Source organism: Berghia stephanieae, chromosome 10, assembly GCF_034508935.2.
Source record: "Berghia stephanieae isolate SIO BIC M18660-M18661 chromosome 10, UCSD_Bste_1.3, whole genome shotgun sequence".
Classification (NCBI taxonomy): Eukaryota; Metazoa; Mollusca; class Gastropoda; order Nudibranchia; family Aeolidiidae; genus Berghia; species Berghia stephanieae.
In genome coordinates, this window is record NC_088369.1 from 4,334,423 (window position 1) to 4,342,154 (window position 7,732).

The 7,732-nt window shown below is 34.5% G+C and overlaps 1 protein-coding gene across 1 annotated transcript in view; it reads right to left on the reverse strand.

Moving 5' to 3' along the window:
* The window catches only part of LOC144955983 (uncharacterized), a 70,450-nt gene extending 68,939 nt beyond the window's left edge, over positions 1–1,511 (reverse strand). Inside the window, exon 1 of the mRNA XM_078886246.1 lies at positions 1,476–1,511. The gene's annotated coding sequence lies outside the window, so the exon portion shown is untranslated. The remainder of the gene's footprint in view (positions 1–1,475) is intronic.
* Positions 1,512–7,732: the final 6,221 nt, after the last annotated feature.

Sequence of the window (7,732 nt, forward strand, 5' to 3'; positions counted from 1 at the left end):
TACGTTATACTTCCGGGTGGCAATGTTATGAGCTTCTTAGCTAAGCGCATACTATCAATAGCCTGACACTGGCCATAAAATGACGTTAAAATGCCAGTCTTTTGCCACAAAAGAAAACAAATCGTGAGTTGTATTCAATAGTTCAACCAATGGGACCACTTGTTTCCATGAGCACTAATAACGACACCTCACTAGGCGTTGGAAAAACAAAATAATGACGTCAAAATCACAGTCTTTTTGGGTTTTGGTATTATCAGGCTATAACTTAACGATGGCTACGGTTTAATCAGGCGTGTACATATATGCATGTCTGACATCCGATGAAGCCACTTATGGGCCTAATTCAACATTGTTGTAATGGAAAATATTTTGGTCATTTTTAAAAATTAGAGATTTCAATTACAACAATGAGCCCATAAGGAATTCGGTTATCAGACCTGCTAATAATAGCACGTAGGTAGAACCGCTCTTAAAATTTTATTAAATTACATCCTCACAAACTGCTTGAATAAATATGAAAAAAAACCCACATACACACTAATAAATCCTGAAATTTGACGTAAAATTACACTCTTTATCTATCTATCTGTCTATCTATCTATCTATCTTTCTATCTATCTTTTTATCTATCTATCTATCTATCTATCTATCTATCTATCTATCTATCTATCTATCTATCTATCTATCTATCTATCTATCTATCTATCTATCTATCTATCTATCTATCTATCTATCTATCTATCTATCTATCTATCTATCTATCTATCTATCTATCTATCTATCTATCTATCTATCTATCTATCTATCTATCTATCTATCTATCTATCTATCTATCTATCTATCTATCTATCTATCTATCTATCTATCTATCTATCTATCTATCTATCTATCTATCTATCTATATCTATCTATCTATCTATCTATCTATCTATCTATCTATCTATCTATCTATCTATCTATCTATCTATCTATCTATCTATCTATCTATCTATCTATCTTCTATCTATCTATTCATCATCTATCTAATCTATCTATCTAGATCTATCTATCGATCTATCTATCTATCGATCTATCTATCTATCTATCTATCTATCTATCTATCTCTCTATCTATCTATCTATCTATCTATCTATCTATCGATCTATCGATCTATCGATCTATCGATCTATCTATCTATCTATCTATCTATCTATCTATCTATCTATCTATCTATCTATCTATCTATCTTACACTTTCATCTCTTTGGACACAATTTCATCAGTTCAAATAAATGAAAATCACAAACTGATTGAAAGAAAAGTTGAAATTTCACAAAAAGATAATGAAATGTGACGTATAACACATTTTTTATCATTCCTATAATATTATTATGGTATCTACACCCACTATAGTTATCGAATTCATTTCACAACATTGTTACAAACACACACATCAAAACGCACAGTATTAGTAATGTAATAAAACCATTGACCCACCCATCCACATAGCCTACCTACCTAACCTAACCCAACTATCTGTTTTACCTCATAATACAGACTAACTATGCTTAGCCCCTGACAAAACGCTTTCTTTTTCAGCTCATTTTAGCTACAAAAACTTACAGCAGTAATGTAATAAAAACCCATTGGTCAACCCAATGGCCTGCGTAACCTAGCTATACTGACTGACGCAAAGGTGAAAATAGAAAAGGCTGTGGGTGAGAACAGTACAGACAAAGGACGTTTCGTGTACAAAAAGGAAAAGAAAGTAACCCCCCCCCCCCCAAAAAAAAAAAAAAAAAAAAAAAACACAAAAAAAAAACAAAAAAAAAACAACAACAACAAATCAACTGAACAGACAAACAATCGTTGAAAACAAATAAAATATATTTTATTTTATTTGTTTTCAACGTTCCGTCTTTTATTGTTTTGCTGACTAAAGGTTTGTACCCGAACCGTCCATTATCTGTACTGTTCCCATCCGAAGCCTTTTCAATTTCACCTTTTCATTAGTATTTTCACGATCCCAGGTTTCAAGCAGCCCCCACCGCTCTCTACAAACCTCACTATCTGATTTTCCTCATAATAATATATTACTATGTTTATCTCTGACAAAACGCTTTCTTATTCTTCTCATTTTAGCTACAAAACTATTTAAATTGCGCTTTTCTTTTAAACTGAGATTTTATATAGCGCAATATCCACTAAACGTGCTCAAAGCGCTTTACAAGGGTCTCTGGCCAACAGCAAAACTTAACATTTAGGGTGGGATATGAAGACGGTATTATCTCGGAACGAACCAGATGCTTAATAGCCGAATTAAATGTTAAACTGGTCATAAATATAACTTGTTGGCATTAGCATCCTAAAATATGGTATCTATTCTTCTCAATAAAACATACAAACTCAACACAAGTCTGATATTTCTGGCTATAAATTCATTTTTTTCAACATCTTAACCATCCCGACTTAATACCGTTTTGAGGCGAAGGGTCACAATTGTGATGCAAAAAGAATGAGAAAATGTTGGTTGCACCGGAAGGACTGAAATCATTAATCAGTGGTTGGCAAAGAGAGGGTTAATATTTATTAGTTTTAAAAATCAGATTGACGTGTACATAAAAGCAGGTCTGACATCCGAATCCACTTATGGGCCTAATTTAACATTGGGTTATCGGACCTGCAAATGAGTGCACGTTGCATCAGGCTTGTCCTAATATAGTACCATTTTGAGATGGCTAGTTGCATTTATAATCGAAGGTAGTTAAGATAGTGTCTATATTATGTTAATTGACAATGGGTCAATATGTTTATTAAGTGTGTCATTTCATTTCCTTACTGTGCTTGCCGCCGTGGTGTGCTGTATGACAAGACTCATGTCGGATAGGCATACCTGTCTAGTGTGTTATGGGGTTAAACTATCTTTGATGATGATGATGATGATGATGACGATGATGATGACGATGATGATGATGATGATGATGATGATGATGATGATGATGATGATGATGATGATGATGATAATAGTTTTACTATCACTACTACTACTACTACTACTACTACTACTACTACTACTACTACTACTACTACTACTACTACTACTACTACTACTTCTACGACGACGACTACTACGACTACTACTACTACTACTACTACTACTACTACTACTACTACTACTAACTACTACTACTACTACTACTACTACTACTACTACTACTACTACTACATACGACGACGACTACTACTACTACTACTACTTCTACTACTACTACTACTACTACTACTACTACTACTACTACTACTACTACTACTACTATAATATAATAATAATAATAATAATAATAATAATAATAATAATAATAATAATAATAATAATAATAATAATAATAATAATAATAATAATAATAATAAGTTATTTATATAGCGCTCAACTTCCAAATAAGTACTTCGTGGAGCTTTACAATATGAATTGTCATTCTAACATTAATTCTTTGACATTAAAATAAAACAACATAATATGAAGAAACAAACACACACACATATGTGACCCCTCGCCTCAAAACGGTATTAAGTCGGGATGGTTAAGATGCTGAAAATTGAATTTTTAACCAAAAATATCAGACTTGGGTTGAGTTTAGATGTTTGATTGAGGAGAATGAATATCATATTTCAGGGTACCAGGACCAATGAATCGAAATTTTGACCAGCTTAGCTTTCATTTTGACTTTTGAGTATCTGGTTCATCCCGACATAATACCGTTTTGAGACGATGGGTCACATATGCACACAAACTCAATCACAAATACATTTACATTCAACCACGAACAAACAGACACATAATTACATCAATGTTACTCACTAACAGTAGTATAATTTATTCTAACGAAAGACGATTTGAATAGATTAATTACAATTTTAAAAAAATAATTCAGATATACAGTGGACATTGTCAGTCTGAAATTAAGGTAAAAACTGGAATAAAATAAACTTAAAATTAAAATTAGATTAATGGCGTATTCTGTGAACGAAACCTTTCGGAAGCTCTGGAAAAAAAGTTCTGTCTTAAGTTGTTGTTTTTTTTTTGTTTTTTTGAAAGACTGACTATCCCGAAATTGTTGTACACCTTGGGAGAGAGCATTCCACAAGATGGGGCCACTTACAGAAAAAGACTTATTACTTAGAGATAATCTGGTTCTTGGGATGATCTTAGTGGCCGTATAGGGAATGAGATTAGCGGAAGAGTAGCGTCCCTTGATTGGACGTCACCTTACAGAGAGAACGTCCATTTGGTTTTGAAGTGTCTCAAGCCGCTTTCACCGGAAGCGAGGACGAGAGACGCATGCGCATGCACAACCAACATGACGTTCTCTCTCTAATAACTTTTCCGCCGATGACGTCACAGACTATGGGTGACGTCCAATCAAGGGACGCTACTCTTCCGCTAATCTCATTCCCTATAGGATTATAATGTTGACATAAATCCATGAGTTACACTGGAGATTTATTTTTTTTATGCATTTATGATCTATATTACAAGTTTTAACAATAATCCTTTCACTGACTGGCAACCAATTGAGATTATATAGATAGTATGCGCTTGGCTAAGAAGCTCATAACATTGCCATCCGGAATTATAACGGACCAACGCACAAAATTGTGTGTATCCATGAACGTTTATAGTTGGGTTAATACAGTTCAGTGAGCATTACTCATAAACGCGGATGGCAATTACCAATAACGAAGACCTGAGTGACATCATCTGCATACTATCTATAGAATTTTTTTTTGTAGGGCCATTGAATTTTTAAATCAATCTTGCGGCTCTGTTTTGATATTTTGCAAACGTTCTATAATTTTGGCAGGCGCACCTAAAAGCAATGATTTACAGCAGTCATACCTGCCGGTTACCAAAGCATAAACTATAATTTGTGTAGTGCACTCATCAAGAAGATGTCAAATTTTACCAATATTTCTTAAATGATAAAAGCACGATTGGCATGTTTATGTTGTGATTCTGCATTGAAGCATCGGAATCAAAGAATGAGCCAAGGTTTCTTATAGTTGCAGTTTGCTCTATCTTCAAATTTGAGTCGCCTATGTCAAAACTATCAAGATTTATTTTTTTTTGCTTTGTTTATTGGCGTCAATCAATAAAAGTTCTATCTTAGAATCATTATTATTTAACATCCACGTCTTGATTGCTAAGCAACAATTTTCAATATGTATTTTCACTGTTTGTTCTTGTCCTGGATGAAAAGCGGAATATAGTTGCGTGGCATCGGCGTATAAATGGTAGTTAATTAACCAGTTGATTTTTGACCAATCGAAACATGGAATTTGTGACACACCCTCACAAGTGCTCGGACAAACATGGTTGGTTGTCTATAAACATTAAAACGTGAATGAGATCGACCTCTCTCTCTGGTCATTATTATTGTTTTTATACCGCCAAATGGGTGACTAGTTATCACATGATGTTCTCGATCAGATTATGAATGTTTAAATTTACACAAAGTTTTCTGTGTCATTCTATTGACCAAGCGGTAGAACAGTGGGTATTTTACTTAAACACACACCATCGGTAGTAAAACCTGTGTTGTTTGCTACGTTTACTAATCAACGTCATTGTTTACATTATGACGATTGTCCGAGAGGCGTGGTTATCTACCTGACTATACTGAATGACTCTATGTTGTACGTCAATGGTGCAGTATAGAGATAAAACAGGAGTGGTCCCAAAACAGAGCCATGAGGAAAACACCACAATGAAGTTGATGGGGTTCTGATATAATTTGTCCATTAGGCGAGTCGATTTGAACGGATGTGTTCTATTTTTAAGGTAAGTCGAAATCCATCTCAAAGGAAACCCATTCATTCCAAAATGTTTCTGTAGTCGCTGAATTATTTGTTTTGATCGATTGTGTCGAAGGCCGCACTGAATTCTAGCAACACCAACAACATACATTTACCCTGGTTCATAGAAATGATTATGTCACTGTAGACATGTAACAGAGTGGTTTCTGTGCTGTGTCCAGTACGATATGCCGATAGGAAAACTGGCAGCATATGATGCGTCGTCAGAAAGTCATTCAATCTTTTTGCAACTTTAGTCAGATTTTGTATTAATGGCGTGTGTTTTTCTGGTTTTTCTCAGCTGTCCCTCTATCAAACGTTGTAAAGATTTGTGTTAACCTCTGAATCAATTTGTCTTAACTGAATCTAGATTTTGGACCGTGCTGATGACATCAAAAAAGTTTTCTTCTTTAAGACCAATAAAAAAACTACTTTAAAACCGCTCTCATAAAATTCGAGATTTTACAATGTAAAAAATGTAAACATGTTACGCACCACAAAATATGAATGAATTCATCGTTTTTCCAAAAAAATCTCGTGGTGACACGTAGTGATTATGAGTTCACGTCAAACTTGTTTACGAATAAGCGAAATTATCATTTCATATAGATAGAATGCGCTTGGCCAAGGAGTTCACAACATTGCCATCCGGAAGTATAACAAACCAACACACAAACTCTGTGTAACCATGAACTTTTATAGTCTGGTTAATACAGTTTAGTGAGAACAACTCACAAACGCGGATGGCAAAAACAATAACAAAGGCCTGAGTGACGTCATCTGCATACTATCTATAGATAGTTCGAAGATGACGTCACACAGGACTTTGTTGTTGTTTTTTTTGCCATCCGTGTTTATGAGTAATGCTCATTGAACTGTATTAACCCGACTATAAACGTTCATGGATACACACCGTTTTGTGTGTTGGTCCGTTATACTTCCGGATGGCAATGTTATGAGCTTCTTAGCCAAGCGCATACTATTTATAGATAGTATGCAGATGACGTCACTCAGGCCTTTGTTATTGTTTTTGCCATCCGCGTTTGTGAGTTGTTCTCACTAAACTGTATTAACCAGACTATAAAAGTTCATGGTTACACAGAGTTTGTGTGTTGATCCGTTATACTTCCGGATGGCAATGTTGTGAACTCCTTGGCCAAGCGCATTCTATCTATAGATAGTATGCACTTGTCTAAGAAGTTCACAACATTGCCATCCGGAAGTAAAACTGGTCAACATACAAAACTGTGTGTAACATTGAAGGTTTATAGTCTGGTTAATACAGTTTAGTGAGAAGTACTCATAAACGCGGATGGCAAAAAAACAAAAACAAAGAAATGAGTGACATGAGAAGATGTCATCTTCGAACTATCTATTGTTTTACAATTAATGAAAAAAAATTTTTTTTTGATTAAAAAAAATTGATTCAGAGGTTCATACAAACATTTGCAACTGTGCATTGCGGGACAGCTGAGAAAAAGATAAAAAAAACGGGCCACTTATTAACCCTCTCCTTACCAGCCACTTTCAGGATTTTCCCCAAAATTTCACACCCAACTGACAAAAAAATGTTATCACTCAAATAATAGCAGTAAGTTCTTTCCATAAATAATTTCTTTAGAAAAAACATGCTCTATAACACACTGTTCATTTTCTTTAAATTTTATGATGTACAAAAGAAATTCGAATAAGAAAAATGTTGGTTGTATCGTAACGAATGTGACGAGTTTCTAGTTGGGAAGGAGAGGGTTAAAATCTGACTCTAGATAATATATCTAGTTTTTTGATGAGTTTGGAAATGAAGTGCGTGCAGGTTGGAAATTGGTCGGAAATTTCCGATGTTATTTGGGTTCCAGTGACGATTTCTTGAACAAAGGCCGTATACTATGGCATGTTTTAAT